This window comes from Durio zibethinus, chromosome 4, assembly GCF_047325235.1.
Source record: "Durio zibethinus cultivar Kanyao isolate XHJ-2024 chromosome 4, ASM4732523v1, whole genome shotgun sequence".
Taxonomy (NCBI): domain Eukaryota; kingdom Viridiplantae; phylum Streptophyta; class Magnoliopsida; order Malvales; family Malvaceae; genus Durio; species Durio zibethinus.
Genome location: NC_143165.1, coordinates 13,936,630 through 13,954,567, shown reverse-complemented (window position 1 = coordinate 13,954,567; position 17,938 = coordinate 13,936,630). Strand labels below are relative to the sequence as shown.

Here is a 17,938-nt window from a genome sequence, read left to right as displayed (position 1 = left end):
TGTATTTAGAATTTTGAAGAGCTCTTTTCTTCACCATTGTGTCATGGCATACATGACCGAACATATTTTAATTTTCCATTTATTTTGATCGAATATGATTTCACTTTTCAACTTTTGCTTTAATTTTCTAAAAAATTGTCAAGACAAAAATACTAAAAAATAACATAAATTACATGGCATATGTGGGATTTGGATTCCCTTATTTCTAAGGTACAATACCTATTAGAATTTCTGAGTTTTAGACTCTCTCTTCCCTTAAGCCATCTGCTTCCGGCAGTAAATAAATACTGCAAGTTATCATATGCATCATGGCAAAATTGACAAATTTGATAAGTTCATGGCAGCAATGCTAGGCAACGAATCTTGAATGCAATGTCATCTGGCTTCATAATTATTTACTTTGATTGGATCATACATCAAGAGCCACTTCTCCACTTGCATAATAACCAAAACTCCAAAACTAGTAGCATAACATTGAAACTTGCCATTTGCTTGATTATTTTTTCCTTCTCTTGGTTAAGAGAAAGCTTTTATACTGCAACATAAGTTAAGTTGCCATTAAAGTTTTCAAATTAGGGTAATCACAAGGGAAGTGACTTTAACATGCATTTATTAACAGTTTTTTAAACTCATTATCATTAAATTTCCCTTTGAGTTATATTACTCCCCACATTCCTATTTGTTTGTCTTGCATTGACTTTCATATAATTTAAGAAAAAAAATTTTGACTTTAATTTATTGAATATTAAATTAAATTTTTTTTATAAAATTAAAGTTTCATAATTTTTAATGTCAAAAAGTACAAAAAAATCATAAAAATAATTTTAAAATATAAAAAATAAGAGTTTTAAATGTTAAAAATGAAAATAAGACATAGTTTTGGGACATAAAAAAAAATTGAACAAAGAAAATGAGACAGAGGGAGTAAAATTTTTTTGGCCAGTTTGAGTTATATTAATTGGCTCAAAAATTCACATGAAATTATACGAACTAGCTAATAGAGCATAGGACAGGTAATACAGCATGGCAAATGAACAAGTTTATTGCTTCACTGAGGAAAAGATGAGGAACTTGTTGGAAATTTGAAAGGAAAGCCTTGGAAGCGTAGTAAGCAAATATTTTGGTCTTAGGTGGTTAATCTCATTTTGATTATATTATTATAGTATTGATTGGATGGATAAGGCCACTTCCACTTGCGATTCAAAGTGGCGCAAGGAACACGCGCGATGGGAAGACAATAGGATCTATGTTGGGGACAGTTATTGAAGCATGCTTTTTACATAAAACATTACTGGCCATGACAGACCATATAGTAATTTTGTTTAAATAAGTGATGAGTAAGAGAGAAAGCTCTTTTCTGTTTTGTGATGTCTATCAAGTCCTATTTTGAATAATAAAATTGTGAAACGAGAATCTATTTGTTGATATGTAGATTCCAAGATGTCGCATTTTTTTATTAGTGGAGATCATTAGCCTTTTTTTTTTTTTTTTTCAAAAGGTGCGAGACCCACTTTTTTTTTTAAAGTGAGATCCAAACATTAAATTTTTGTAAATGTGTTTTATAGGGTTCATTACTTTTTATTTTTTAAAAATATTTTTAAAGGTGTGAGGTTTTTTATTGTTATTTTTTGGGTGCACCTCCCATTTTTTTCTTTTTGAATTTTTATAATTTTATTATATTTTATAATTTTTTAAAAAGAAATCAAAAAGATTTTTTTAGAAAAGATTTTTTCTTTTTTGTGAAGTTATAATTTTTTAAAAAGAAATCAAAAATATATTTTTTAAAAAGATTTTTTCTTTTTTATGAAGCCCATTTATACCAAATATGAAGATAGGAGGAAGAGTTTGGGTTTAGTAATAGTGTGGTTAGCCGCTTGGGTCGAGGAAGAAGGCAAAGATAGTGTGAATGGAACTTAGAAAAGATTAGAAGAAATAGGAAGTGTGGTGATGAGTGAGAGAGGCCTCGCCATTGATGAATTTTTAAAGAAAGAGAGAGTTAGAGTGAACCATAAATAGAGATGAATTTTGAGACATGAAAGTGGGAAAGGTTTGGTGGATTTTGGTTCAACTGAATCAATAATAAAATTTTTATTTTGTTATTTTCTACCTTAAAATTTAGGTGAGAATTTGGAAGGCTTTTGGAAACTATTCACGTGTGCCATTTAAAACTTAAAATTATATTTTTTGCTTTTTTTTTTCTTATTTAGGTGAAAATTTGAGAGGGAAAAGCGAATGATTGATTAAAATTTTAATATTTTAATTTTTTTTGGATAATTTAGTTGAAAGTTTGAGAGGGAATGTGAGTTGTTAATTAGTGATTTTTTTTTTGTATTTTTATGCATGTAGTCATGTATAATCATTTTAAAATAATTAGTAATTTTTTATATAATTTCTAGAATGGTGATTTTATTATTAATTGAATTTTTTATGAGTTGATAAATATTAAATGCTAATTATTATATTATTTTAGTTTACTTAGTTATTTTAATTATTTCACTTAAATATTTGATTTGATGGTGTAAAGTATATTTATCCATGCTCAAAAAGTTAGGTTTTAATCATCTTCCCTCAATAATCATACATTATAAAAAACAATTAAAATGTTCATCACTATTTGTTTAATTAAATTAAATTATTATGTTAATTTCATATAAGATATTTTTTTCCATTATATGATTTATAGTATTTATGTCAATGAATTTCATGAATATATTAATGAAAAGTATTTTAAATATTCATATTAATTCTGAATTATAACTATGAAATGTGAATAAAGTATTTTGACATATAAATAAAAGAATTAAAATATAATAAAATAGTTTTAAAATCATAAATAAGAGTTTCTATAATTATAATTATAACAATTATATTTTATAATAAGTTGTACAAAATTAAAAAATTCTATTTTTTGTAGTAGGACAAGTGGAATCAGGAATCAGGACTTAAGGGAAGGAATTTGCAAAAGCCATGTAAATAGGTGGAATTTGGAGCTACCGCTTTAAATTCCTTGTTAATTTTCAAAATCCTTCTTTTAATTAATGAAAATATCAAAAATATATTAAAAAATCATTGCAAATAAAATAAGTTTTCATAACAATAATTTTTTATCATTACAAATATGATAAAAATTTTCTTAATAACTTTTTGTTGGTATATACAATATTAAAAAAAATTAAACAACGACATTGAAAAATTATTACAAATAAAACAAGTTGTAGACACCGGTTTTGTCCGGGTCTACTGTTTTCATTTCAGTTTAATATTAATAATTTTAATAATAATAATAATAATAAATATATTTAAAAAAATATAATAATAAAAAAAAGGAAAAAGAGACAGAAACCAGAGGGCTGGTACGGCACCGCTGCCACCCTTGTTCAGCCCCCGACCAACCCCCTGTCCAGCCTCTGACCAGTCCCCTTTCTAGCCACTAGACCAAGCAGCCACCCTACCATGTCTACGACCACCATCTATCTCATTATTTGAAGCTCTTTAAAACCCCTAGCCTCTTCCCTTTCAGACTCTCTCTCGGACACCCCATCTAAAAAACCTACGGACAGATCTTCGAAACCTCTAGACATACTACCCTCAGCACCTTCTCGTTTCGAGCCCAGACACCAACCTAAACCTCTCCCTTCAACAACCCCAAATAGAACCCACACCAACCATAAAAAAAAAATAGAAAAATAGAAATAAAAAAAAAAGACAAACAGTCCTCTTCGTAGGGAGGAACCCAATGCCAAAAAGGTACCTGCAACAAAAATAACATCAGTTTTGATTTTACAAAGAAAAAAAAACAGGTAGAGAAGACCGAAAGCTTTTAGCCCCGATCTACACCGATTTGGGTAGTTTATGGCAAAACGGGCACCAGATCTGAAAAGATCACGAGAAGGTGAACATTTGAGAAAGTTTTATGTTTTTCGACCACCGATGACGACCCACCGATGGCGGTAGGTGCAACAACCAGCACAACGGCACAAACATCGGAGGTCGAACGTCGACTGGGCCACAGAGCTCCCTTAAGAGCTCTATAATTTTTTTTTGGGCAAAAAGAGGGCAGAATGAATGAAAAAAAAATTCGGTCTTATATAGAAGGCTGAGACTCAAAACGACGTCATTTAGGGAAAGACCCAAAACAACCTCCGCTTTAACCGACCCGTCAACTTGAGATCAGCACGTGGACCCGGATCCAACCCGAGATCTGTGTAAATCGACCCGCCAACCCGCTTCAACTAGCCTTGAACCGGTCCAAACGAACCGTTAGTGAACCGATCGAACCAGTCTGAACCACTAGACTTCTCGAACCATTGATTGAACTGTTAAACCAGTCTAGACCAGCATTGACATAACCGTTAACCTGTCCGGTTCAGGTAAAAAAAAATTTTTTTTCAAATTTCTAATTTTTTTATATATTATTATTTTTGTTATTTTAAGTTTTTTTATATTGATGCATGATAAATTCTTAAATTTGTTAGAATAAATATTTAATTATTTTAATAATAATAAAAATGAAAATAAATAAGATAATAATTAAAAATACATATTAAAAATGCTCAAAAAAAATAATTTTTATTATTTTTTCTGCCTAGATGTTGGAGGAAATAAAAACATTTTCATAAAAATAATTTCGCCTAAATGTTGGGAAATTATTATTAATAAATTTTCATAAAAAAAATAAATATATGAGAAATTATTGATTAAATTTCAAAAATCACTAAAATCAAACTTGCTTCGAAAATCCATCTAGATGTTAGGGATTTTTAGAAATGTTCGCATTTTCTTAAAAACGAAACCTCAATTTTTAAAACCAAAACCCTAGGATTCTAAAACCCCTAAAATCTAAAATCCCTTAAATCCAAACCCCCTAAAATCCAAAACCCTAAAACTTTTAAACCCTTAAATCCAAACCCTATAAAATCCAAAACCCTAAAATCCCAACCTTTAAATCCAGACCCCCAAATTCAAAACCCCTAAAAGCCAAAACCTTAAAATTCTAATCTTCAAAATCTTGAAACCCTAACTTTTAAAACCTCTACCCAAGCCCTTACTCCAAAACATTCTGAAAATCTTAAGGACACATGTGAAAATCTCATTTGAAGTAATATGTTCTCGAATGCTACCTAGATGATGGGGTATTTAGGAAATTTTACTTTGTTAAGTTTTTTACACTAATTCTTAATTCGCATTAATAATAAAATTAATAAATAAAAAATATAATAGTAAATTGAGATCTTAAATATAAACAATCGCACCTAAGCTCTGTCTAGATGTTGGAGAGTCGGGGTGATCTCATTATACTTAAGAATCCAACTTCTAAATTGCATTTCATTAGCATACATATGTTAGCGTGTTATCGTCGATATTTGTCTGCATTATTCTCTCTTTAATTTTTATTTATTATTTGATGATAACATATTTATAATAAAAAAGAATAATACATTTAAAAAAATTATGATATTATAAAATAAAATAGAAATAACAGTCCGAAGGAAATAATTCTTGGTACTCTGCCTAGATGTTGGAGAGTCACTAACAATTATCTTCTATAAAGATTGTTATTTCATTTTAAGGATTATCGTGTTAAATTTTAAGCGAAAAGAGTTATTTTAAAATTCTACTTAGATGTTAGAGAATTTTAAAATAATTCTTTAACTTTAAGATTTTCTCAATATTCCTAAATAAAGAACTTTAACAAAATTTTATTTTTCCAAATGAAGGGAATTAATGTTAAATTTCAAATTGAAACCATTTTTATCTAACACCAAAAATAACGCGTAATTAAATGGTGCCAATTTATGGGCGTTATGGGGGTGCTAATCCTTTCCCATACGTAACCGACTCTCGGACCCAACCTGATTTTTCGTAGATCGAAATTTATCTTTTTGATAAACTTTAAACTCGCTTTTATAGTTTTATTAAAAAGATAAACTTTTGGGTGGCTAATCACACCCTAACAAAGATTGGTGGTGACTCCCCTAATTTATTTCAATTTTAAAACACTTTACGTCTGACGGTCCCAAAATCGTTACGACACAAGTTTTCACAACATTACATTTTTATCATTACGAATATAATAAAAAGTTTTCATAACAATAATTTTTGTCATTGTATAAAATATTAAAAAATAACTTAAGTAATGAAATAGCTTCTTTTTAATGTTATACCCACATCCCTAGAACACTAAACTGAAAACCATAGAAATGAGGGCTATCAATTGAAAAATGGTTGTAAATAAAATAGGTTTTCACAATAATTTTTTATTGTCATTACAAATATTATAAGATTTGTATAGCAACTTTTTTGTCATTAAATAAAATATTAAAAAAAATAACTTAAGCAACGACTTTAAAAAATTATTACAAATAAAAATTTTTTTGTAGCAACTTTTTGTTATGGTTACAAATATGATAGAATTTTTTGTAACAAAGTTTTGTCTTTATATAAAATATTAAAAAATAATTAAGCAACGGTAATGAAAAAATCATTACAAATAAAACAAATTTTCGCAACAATTTTTTGTTGGCATTACAACTGATAGAGGAATTCACAATGATAAAATTTATCGTTGTATAAAATATTAAAAAATTTAATTAAGCAATTATTATAAAAAGTCATTGTAAATATAACAATATTTTACAATAATATTTTCAGTTGTTACAAAATAGTATTGTTAAATATTCATTTTCTTGTAGTGCCTCATGTCAATTTCATTTCACTTTATTGAAAAAGAGAGATGATATATATATATATATATATATATCTATTGAAAAGGAGATGATATTATCTTTCTCATTTTAAGATTCTCCTAGAAGGATTTCTTACCAAGATTGATATGAAATTTTGTATATGTTTCAAACATGATTTGGTAAACTAAAGTTAAAAAAATCTTAAAGAAAAAATTTCAGCCATTACAGTTTAAAATTTTATTTTAAATGTTTTAAGTTTGAATTCTAAATTAAACGAGATAAAATTTATAAAATGAGAAAAAAATTATCTTCTTTATATGATTTTATATAACATGCATTAACAAATAAGAAAAACTCAAAGTTAGGAAACATATCAAATAATCAAAGGGTTTTGATTTGTAGAAGAAAATCAATATTTGACCATATAGACATTAGTAGCACCTTATCTTGGCCATCATAAATATAGTTTAATAAATTTTACTTTTTCAAAGTATTTTTGTTTTTATATCTAAATGCACTTAAGTATAAATACCTTAAATATTGAGCACCCAAATGTTAGGCATCTCCCTTTGAAAGACTGATGGAGAATTTCTCTAATTTGGTTCATATACTTAGAAAATATAAATTCCTTATTCTTGATTGATCAAAAGTTTTGTGAAATCAATTGAAAAAGGTAAACAAAAAGTTTACTTAAAAATTAATTAATTTTATATTAAATTGAAAACCCAACTATGAATATATTAAATTATTATTTTAGATATACATCGATTGATTGAATTAAAAAAATTGACATTTCTTTACTTGATAATTAATTCATTTTCAAAATATCCTTTAATAAGCATTTATTAACTTTATTTGTAGAGTTTAAAAATTCTATACCTGATTTAGTTTGGTATCTAATGTTATTTAATTAACTTTTATGGTTAATTTTGACCTATTAATAATACATCATGTTTTTCCCTTTAAGAGAGATTAGCTTGTGTTTTTTTTTCCCTAAAGAGAAGCTTAATTTGTAGGAGTTTTATTCCTATTTGTTGCAAAAAAAAAAAAAAAAAAGAAGGAAGAAAATGTGAATGAAATCTATGGTGAAAGAAAGAGCTAGACTGAAAAGTCCAATTAATCTTTAATTATATTCTTCAGTTGAGGTGGATTGCTAAATTTTGCAAGCAAAAACCTTCCTAGTAGTGGTTGGGGGTCTTTTCATTTGGCAATTTCTTTTTTGACTAGCAACTTTACTTTGAAATCTCTTTTGTCGTCAAACAACGTATAGCCTTACATATATGTTTTCAAGCTTTTATCCACAATTAGCATAGAGAAAATCATGCTTGGCCTCCTTACCACTGTTTTTCCTTTTCTTTCTCCACCTTACATGTCTATGTCAATTTTTTGTAGGATTATATAAAAAATCAAACCCATTTTAAAAATTTAATGAATAATATTGGTTTGCAATCTATTTAAGGTTTTGGCCTAGCATAAATGTCCATTTATATGTACACTGACATACACATGTTTTAAATTTTTTTAGGAACTATATTATGTTTTTTTTTTTTTTAAGTTTTCAGTAATTATATGATTTGTTGATAGAGTATTGTTAGACTCTTTAGTTTCAATAACCAAGCATCAATATTTGACAACCAAATATAAAAAGGGTTTAGATTAGTATACATAAAATTAAAAAAACAATTAATCAATTATGTAAATGAAGTGAAATTTCATTTAAACTATATATGAAATGTAAAATAAAAATTTGTCAAATTAGGTTCTTGGTATAGATAAGTAATCCATGAAGAAAATAGGCAATGGTGTAATGACTATGGTACAAGAAAACTTCCCAAGAATGAAGTGGTTTCGAGGGTTCACTTTCCTTCACCTTTGAAAGGTAACTTGCATATTAAAGCATATATTTTATGATTGTGATTGGACTTTAATAAATGGAAGAAGAATACACTCCGAAATCAAAAGACCAAACCAGCTTATGTTGATATGATTTTTAAAACTTTAGTATTGGTTTGAAAAAAAACTCTTGAGTTGCTTTCCTACATTTCTATTTTTTTTTTCTATTACAAATGATATTTCTTTTAAGTTTCATGTTATTTTAAGAAAGTAATTTTTTAATACAAAAGAAGCCGCAACATTAGGATAAGTAATTATTGAAATTTGAATCTTAAACAAACTGAATGTTATATCAATAAAAAAAAAGTCTACTAAATGCCATATTTAAAAATGCCTATATAAATTAATTAAAATAAACTCCAAATTTAAAGTAATTTCATTTTGTAAAGAGATTAAGCTCTTCCACCTCATCCTGCCGTACTGCTAATTATCTATTAGGCCATTGACAGTTGGTCAAACTTTATTGGGCCATAATCTAGTCTTGGCTTTTGTTCCTTGGAGAATTCGGCCCAAAAGATATTAAATTTAAGTCTAGCATACCCTGCATAGACCCAAAGACTGACACAGCCCATTGGCCTGCCATTGCTTGAAACTTTTATTTTCAAAATTTTCCTTCCTCATTCTTTTGTTCATTTAACTTCTTTTTTATAGAAATATCATATCTTTGAATGTTGAATTCGAATAATAAAGTGATTGCTTTGGCTATTACTTTTGTTATTGGAATTTTAATTGATCGATTCATTTTGGAGTTTTATTGATTTTTTTTTTTTTTTGCTTGGATCATAATCAGTATTGTTTTATTAGGGCTTAAAGGAGTTAAATTTTGGATTTTCATATTGAAAACTTAGGAGTTCAGTAATTACTGTACGTTGGGACTTGTGACTGCGTTCTTACAATCATGTTGCTTTAAAGTTGCCAAATTTATTGTTTTTTTTTTTTTTCTTTTTTGAAATTTGGTCTTTGAAGTAATAATAGAAGGCAGTAGTTGTTGTGGCAACTGTGGCGACAGTTAAGTGTCCTCTGCCCTTATTTGTCAGGGAACAATTGCTTGGAAGTGCCCTAATGAACAGTTTGCAAAAATGGGTCCTTCCTTTGGCCCCTGCTGCAGGGGTTTAAAATAACCAGACTATTCGTCCATGCAGTAGGCGTGCTTGGTAAAGAAGTCGGTGATAAATGAGCATGTGTTCTCACTTGAACTCATATTCTTCCATGAACCAAAACCAACTTTCATATACTATTTGTCCTTGCAATAGGCGTGCCTTGTTAAAAATAGAGACAACATGGTTTTAGCAAAGCCTCACATTCTTTAAATGATTCTTTAGCAAGCTATGTTTTGTTAACTGGTTTCTCACATCACTCTTTTTGCTCTGAGAAAAATCTTCCTTATCTGATGCATTACTAGAAAATTTATGTTTCATGTATTGGCAGGTTGTTTTTCATGAAGTAATTGATGTTGATAAATATGAAGATTCGACTGATATAATGATCCTTGATGAGAGAGTTGATGTAACGAAAAAAAGGGAAGGCTGTAAAAAATAGCTCTGGTTGTGTATAGTGCTGTTCAATCAGAAGTATCTGAGAGATTGAAGTGTTTTTGTAGTGATTTCTGTTTATTGTGCCCAGCATCAAATTTAATGCACAAGTGGACCTATAATTTGGTTGTTTATTTTTCCCCATTTTCTATACAGGGCTTTGTGACTAAATCTCTTAGTTAAATAAACAAGGTTGAACCTTCTAAGAATTCTACCCAAGGATCAAATAATATATTTAACCTGGATTGTGATTTGGCTTACAATGATGAGTTATTTTGGTAACTATTACCTTTCCATGTTGCAAGCACATTTTGATTATGTTGATATTCCTGCTGGAGTAGAGGCATCCATCCCTTGGTTTGCAGATTTTTCAGAGAGTAAAAAGAAAACTTCTTATGGAAACATTTCATCGACTGTTGATGCTCCCTCATGCAGTAGCTCCAGCTTTTTGGTATCATTTTAAGTCTGCTATACAGAGCCAAATTGGTGCTAGTAGTTTGTTGCATTCAAATTTTCCTATGAATGTAGATGCACAACTAAATCACACTGTGGATGCGGAACCATCCATGTCTTGGTGGCTACCACCTATGAAGCCCAAATATAGTTTCTATAAGCATAATATCTATTCAAGTTTTCCTGATCCAGTTGATGCCACGTATGTAACTCCTTAAGAAGTGGCAGACATCAGAAATCAGAGAAATGTAAATGAAGAAGATATCCTCAGTAAGTTCCAACTATTTAAATAGTTTGATACTGTTGAAGATTTTTCAGACCATCACTATGCTTCAACTGATGCTTCAACAAAGCAGGTGACTAGCTTTTCAAGATATATTAAGCTCTTCCTTTTCTTTGTTGTGATATTCCTAATTTTCAACCAATAAAATTGGTCTTTATTAAATTCTGTTTGTGACAGCCATCAAAGAAGATTCAGGAGGAGTGGAAAATACTTGAGAAAGATTTACCGGTGAGTTTTAAGTATTATATCCTACTCCAAGAGAATTTTCATTTGATAACTCTTTCTTTCTTTTATCAATCGTATTTCAATAAAACCATTGTTTAGTGAATACTGCAAACAAACTTGAATTGTGACTCAAAATGCACCCTAAGTTTTGGATGCAATATTAACAGCTGAGATCTTCCACTGTGATTGTAACAATTTCCTCTTTTGCCGATGAAATATATAAATAATATTGCTTCTTAGTTTATCTCTTTTTTTTGGTCTCAACAGATACTATTTTTGTTAGGGTTTACGAATCAAGAATGGATCTCTTGAGGGCTGTAATTATAGGAGCAGAGGGCACCCCCTACCATGATGGCCTCTTTTTCTTTGATGTTTTCTTCCCTGCTAGCCATCCTCAAGTACCACCAGTTTGTAATTGAGGATTATGAATTTGAAATATTATCTTGCATCTTTTATGATTATATCTTTTGGTATACATGTTTGGTTGGATGACTAGGAAATTGCTTGTTTCAGCATGTATACTATCTATTCTGGTGGACTTCTGCTCAATCCAAATTTGTATAGTTGTGGCAAAGTATTTCTTAGTCTTCTTAACATTTGGTCTGGTTATAAGAATGAGAAGTGGATACCTGGTATGTCAACCATGCTCCAAGTTCTGGTATGTATTTAGGCTCTAATCTTGAATCAGAAGCCCTAGTTTAACGAGCCTGGTTTGGCACATCATAATGGCACATCAAAAGGTGAATTATTGTCTCGGCATTACAATGAGGATACATTTATCTTGTCAGTGAAGACAATGATCTATTCAATGTGGTACTAATCACTTGCACTAAGATATTGATATTGATGATAATATAAGAAAATTTTGTTCCACAATGCGAGTTAGAATGTATAATTACCATTGCTTCTCTTTGGCTTAAAATTCTAAAAAAAATCATGTTTGGCTGCAGCATTTTGAGGACTTTGTTGTGGGCCATTTCTACAGGCGTGCTGATGATATTCTTGTGGCATGTAAAGCATATATGGATGGTGCTCAGGTAGGTTGCATGGTAAAAGGTGGCGTTCAAGACGTCGATGAAGGTGAGAAAGCTGCTCACAGAAATTTAATGACTCTATGGCTGGATGTGTAAATTTCTTATTCTCCTCAAATGTCAAAATAACCGAGTTGATAATACGTTCAAGTCTGCAATATGAACTCCTTTTTTAAATTAAAAATTTGAAACTTGGATTAAAATGGTTTAATTTATAAATATGTAAAGTAGTTTTTTTTTTCTTATCAAGATGCTTCGGTTCATAGGACGCTTATATATAGTTTCAGCATTGTATATGGATGTAAATAATTTCAACATTGTAAATTGGAAATTTTTGCAACTTTCTCCAATGGCTTTTTTTTTTTTTTTTAATTTTGCTTTTTTAATGATCTTCTTGATAACTAAAAGGATGACAGAAAATGTCCGGCATTTGCTCCTCTGGAATGTCTTCTCTGACAGTTGTTATTTGACCTTTCCTTTCCTTCATATGTTTGGCGAATGAGGGACAACATGGTTTATTTCTCTGAATGAAATTAGTGAAAATTGTGGTTTATATACACTGAAAGCATGGTCGACAGCTTCAGCTATCTAAAAGTAAATGACTGGCTCTAGTTTAAGTCAAGTCAGCTGTAGGACCTGCCAAGAAACGTCTCCTATTCCCAAACTGGGTCAAAACTTAGTTTTTTTAATTCTTTAATATTAAATGTTTCAATTCAATTCGTATCGATTTTCGAATTATAAAATAAAAATATTTAAAATATTCAAACCGAAACCGAAGTCCAAAAAAAAAATCGATTTTCAAAGATATATTATGAATTAAGCATGCTATTATCACGTCATTGGTCCCACTCGAAACTAAGAAGAGTTAGTAGAGATGATTTTCAGTCAAGTCAAAGATGCAAGTTTTCTACAAAGCTCGTGCACCAGGAAATTTCCTTGAAGGTCCACCAGCTTTGCCTAGTTCACCTTAGCTCAGTGAGAGATAGAGCTCTATATTTTCACCTCTTTTCCAAGTTTCCTATAAGTTCTTCCTCCCAATCCTTTTGTCTGAAGAAATTCAAGCCTATAGTTATGGATCATTGTTCCATATTCTCTACTTCATCAAAACTTTCCTTTCATGTTTCATTGCTGTTTTTTCTCTCCTCTTTCTTCTACCTGAATATTGTATCTGGCACCGCAACTCAACTTAGTTATGGTCATCACTGTGATTCAGTTGTTCATGAATCAAAACCAGCTGATGAGGAGTTCAGTATCTTCCCATTTCCTGGACGTCAAACTGGTTACTACTATGGTGGGGATAAAGTCTTGAATCGTAGCTCATATCAGTATTATTTATCTGAATCGAAAGCTCTAGTTTTCGAAACTCATCATGTATATGCAACTGATGATGAGGATGTCTTCAAGGTAGCAGGAAACCTAATCTTTCAAAGCTTCTATAACTACGAACAGAGTTTCTCCTCTGGTTTGTCATTCTATTCATATTCAAGTGATTCAAGTAATCGTGGAGTTCTGGACTTTGATTTTCATGGCTTCTGGTCTAGAACTACCGGGAAGCTATGCATGGTGGGATCAAGCTATACATACTCCAAAGAAGGTAAGCTGATTCATCTTGCTGCTGTTCTCAAGTTCAACAATATTAAGAGTTCAAGTACTATTAATAGTTTAGTCACTGGAACCATGGATAGCTTGTATCCTGCTGCTGAACCAAATTACTTTGAGCAAATTTCCCTTCTGATGTTTCCTGAAGTAAGTTACAAGTGCACCAAGGTTTCAAAACAATTTAGTCAAGGGTGCCCTGGGGGAACTGATATTCCAGTGGTGTCATCCCTCAGCTTATCGCGGAGTCGAACTATTTGTAATATGGTTTTAGGTCGAGGCAATGTTTTCGAACTAGAGTATGCAAGTGGTTGTGATTCTTCAAAGAGTTGCAATCCATTTGGTGACGGTATTGGATATTTGCCGCGGGTCATATCTTTGCGTATGATTCAGTGCTCCGACGATAAGCTAAGCTTGAGGCTTCTGATAGAATTTCCTAACAATAGTCATATGGGGTATTATAGCTCTTTCAATTTCAGCACATCATTAGTTGGGGAAGGATCTTGGGATGCAAAGAAGAATCGGCTTTGTATAGTTGCTTGCCGAATCTATGATGCATCAAGCTCCTTGCAGAAGTCTCATGTTGGAGATTGCACAACAAGGTTGAGCTTGAGATTTCCAGCAATCTTGTCTATCAGAAACACGAATACTGTTTTAGGTGAAATTTGGAGTGAAAAGCCGAGGAATGAATCTGGTTTCTTTGATAGGTTCGTGTTCCGAAATACTTACCATAGTAGGGGAGGAATTCAGCTTCAAGGTTTGAAGTATGAGTACATGGCAATGGACAAAGTAAAGAAGTCATGCCTAAAGAAGAATCCGACTAGGAAGAGCAGCCTGGGGAAATACCCAGATGGCTATTCTGGAGATATGGGTTTTCATATCTCAATCAAAAATTCCGAAGGACAAACAGGATGCGGTTATTCAATTCCTCTTGCAGTGGGTGATCAGCCTTATGAGAGATTTCCATTTCTAATACCATCCTCAAGCTCAAGGCCTGTAAATCCTGGTGTTAAATCAGATACCATCGTAGCTTGCTTAATATCAGCTACAAAATGAGCATCAAACTACCTAGTTTGGAATTGAGTTCTAGCCTTAATCGTCCATTTAACCAATCTTCAAATGGATATTGGGAAATCCAAATTTCTGCTGAAGGGTTTTATGATGCTGAAACAGGTAATCTGTGCATGGTTGGCTGCAGAGAACTCAGATCAGAAAACAAAGCACCTGTAAGTCATTCAATGGACTGCGAGATCCTTGTGGATATTCATTTTCCTCCATTGAACTCAGACAGAAAAGGAAGTAAAATCAAGGGAAGCATTAAGAGCATGCGTGAAACAACTGATCACCTTTACTTTGAACCTATGTACTTCTCAGGAAGAGCTCATTATCGCAGGTGGGCAGTGGAATCAATTTGGAGAATGGATTTCGAGGTGGTCATGTCTGTCATATCCAACACTCTTGCAACTGTCTTTGTAGTACTTCAAATCTTTCATGTGAGGAAGCATCCTGGCGTTTGTCCTTTTGTTTCACTTCTCATGCTTGTCATTCTAGCCTTGGGACACTTGATCCCTTTGGTTCTAAATCTTGAAGCAATGTTCGTTCAAGATAGTGAGAAGATCTGTTTGGATTAGAGGTGGAACATCGCTAGAAATGAATAAGGTGATCATTAGGGTTGTCACAATGGTGTCTTTTCTGCTGCAAATTCGTCTTCTGATGCTTTCATGGACTGCTAGATGTTCTGATGAAAAGAAAAAGGCCTTGTGGGTTGCTGAGAATCGCGGGCTCTACGTGTGTTTTCCAGTGTACATAGCCGGAGCTGTAATCGCCTCTTTCATGAAATGGAGGAAAAATCTAGTTGGAACCGGAAGCCATTCTTCATACTACATAGAGCAGATCATTTTGGGGGCTTCAAGAGCTTATGCTGGTTTGATCCTTGATGCCTTTCTTTTCACCCAAATCCTTTTCAACATGTTCCAGAACTCAAAAGAACAGGCTCTTTCTCGCTTCTTTTACATTGGAATCACCCTTGTTCGCCTGGTACCCCACGGATATGATCTCTACAGGGCACACAATTATGTTGATGTAGATGACTCATACATTTATGCAGATCCTGCTGCAGATTATTACTCAACTGCTTGGAACATCATTATTCCTGTGTTGGGCCTGTTCTTTTCTGCAATCATACACTTGCAACAACGCTTTGGTGGTCGTTGTTTCCTTCCAAAGATATTCCAAGAATCAGTGATAAATGAGGACCTTCCAGTGGCTTCAGAAGAGCAATTGCCATTAAAATCCAGCACCTAGTGCCTCCTTGTGTTACTACTTACCATGGAGATTGATGTTTCCATCTCAAGTTCTATTCTGAAATAATTCTGTAAATTGGTCTCTTGTTATGCAAGTTTTCTGAGACGATGTACTATAAACAGTTATGTATTCTAAGCCTTTCTCTATCTTTGGCAGATAAACCCTCTCCCTACAGACACATTCCATGATGGAATATTGTCAGACAGAGAAGAAATGCCTTTGCATATATTTTGTTAGCAACATCTTATTTGCATCAGATTAAAACAAATCTAATATGAGATGCCAAGGTTTTGCCATTTTTTTTTCTTTTCCCTTCTTTTGGATGAAACAAAGCTAATTATATAGAAACAGAGCTATGAGGGTTACAAAGAATAATAACCTTTAGTATGTTGGATTGAAACAGAGCTAATTATAGAAAGAAGGTAAACTGCTGAGCCTAAAGTTATGAGGCGTTCAGTGGCAGTAAGTTTCGAAATTGCACTATAAAATTGCTTTAGACTGCGATAGTATCCCAACATTCTGATACTATCAAGCATATTTAGAAAGAAAGGAGGAAAATAGATTGTTGTGAATTTGAATCTTTCATAACCTGTTCATATTATCTGGTTTTAGAATTTAGAAGGGATTGAAAGTATTGAAATTTAACTGCCATACTTAATGAATATCACATTTAAAGATAACTGTATAAATCAACTATATTAAGCCATATTGTCTAAATATTCAAACAATGAAAATTGATTCTAGTCCGTTAGCCTTGGTGTGGGCCATTATTCATGTTTTTAATTTAGTTTTAATTTAGAGATAATAGCAGTTTATTTATTTTACATTGGAATTTAGTAATTATTTTTAAAAATACATTGATTAAGGTTAATATCAATTATTTTTTTAAACATGCCAATAAGAATAGAACAAGTTACCCTATAGAATACCATAAAATATTAAATGATAGGCCTTAATTAAGGCCTTAATTGACTTTGCTTGTTATCGCACAATGAAAGCAGCCTTGCCTAATCCTATAAATAGTAGTATTTAAAGTGAAACCTCTAAAACTAAAGCAAGGAGCAAACAAAATTAATTTTAAACTAATTTATTTATTTGAAAATTATAAAAAAAATTTAGTTACAATTGTATAAGTCTCGTGCTGCCTTCGTGGTACAATGGTTTTGGAGGGATAATGCCCTCAAAAGTACATAGAAATTAAAATTGAAATCAAATCATTCTAACAATCTACGATCTAATAATTATTATAAAATCAAGTGAGCGAAATTAAAGAATAAACTAAATAAAATAATTTTACAAACCAATATAAAATTGGAGGAAACTTATATATTATACATTAGACTGAACTTGTATAACCTAAAGATTTTATAAGAGATTTTTTTGTATTCTATTTTGTCGTTCTTTCATGTAATGAAAGGGGTGAGAATCATCTTATAATGGAAGGAAAGTCTTATTCTATTGACAGCAAGCTCAGCAACTAGTATAAACAATCTGCTGGTCTTGGGTGGTTCACCTCAGTTTGATTATTATAGCATTGATTTTGGATGGGGAAGGCCAATTGCAATTCGAAGTGGGGTTGGGAACAAGCATGATGGGAAGATAACAGTATATGGTGGAGCTGAAGAAGACATTGAAGCTTACTTTTTACCTGAAACATTGCATGCCTTGGCAAACGATGAAGAGTTCATAAATTCTGTCACAAACTAATCTTAATCCAACTTCTACATTGTTCAATGGGTGAAATAATCCAACTTTAGTAGCCGTTAGTGAAACTTGGTCTATCCATATTAAGCTCCCTGTAAGGAAGCTACAAATAATAACTCAATGTTTAACTAAGTTTATTTCATTAATTAGTTACTTTTAAAAGGTGATATCCAACAAATCTAAATTTTAAATTTTAACATTTATAACTAATTCTTTTATCGCTAAGCAACA

General features: G+C 31.3%; 2 pseudogenes; both read left to right on the top strand.

The window, feature by feature from the left end:
* Positions 1 to 10,305: 10,305 nt before the first annotated feature.
* On the top strand, positions 10,306 to 12,447 carry LOC111287855 (putative ubiquitin-conjugating enzyme E2 38; annotated as a pseudogene).
* Positions 12,448 to 12,925: 478 nt separating this feature from the next.
* Positions 12,926 to 16,283, top strand: LOC111288907 (uncharacterized; annotated as a pseudogene).
* The last annotated feature ends 1,655 nt before the right edge of the window (positions 16,284 to 17,938 follow it).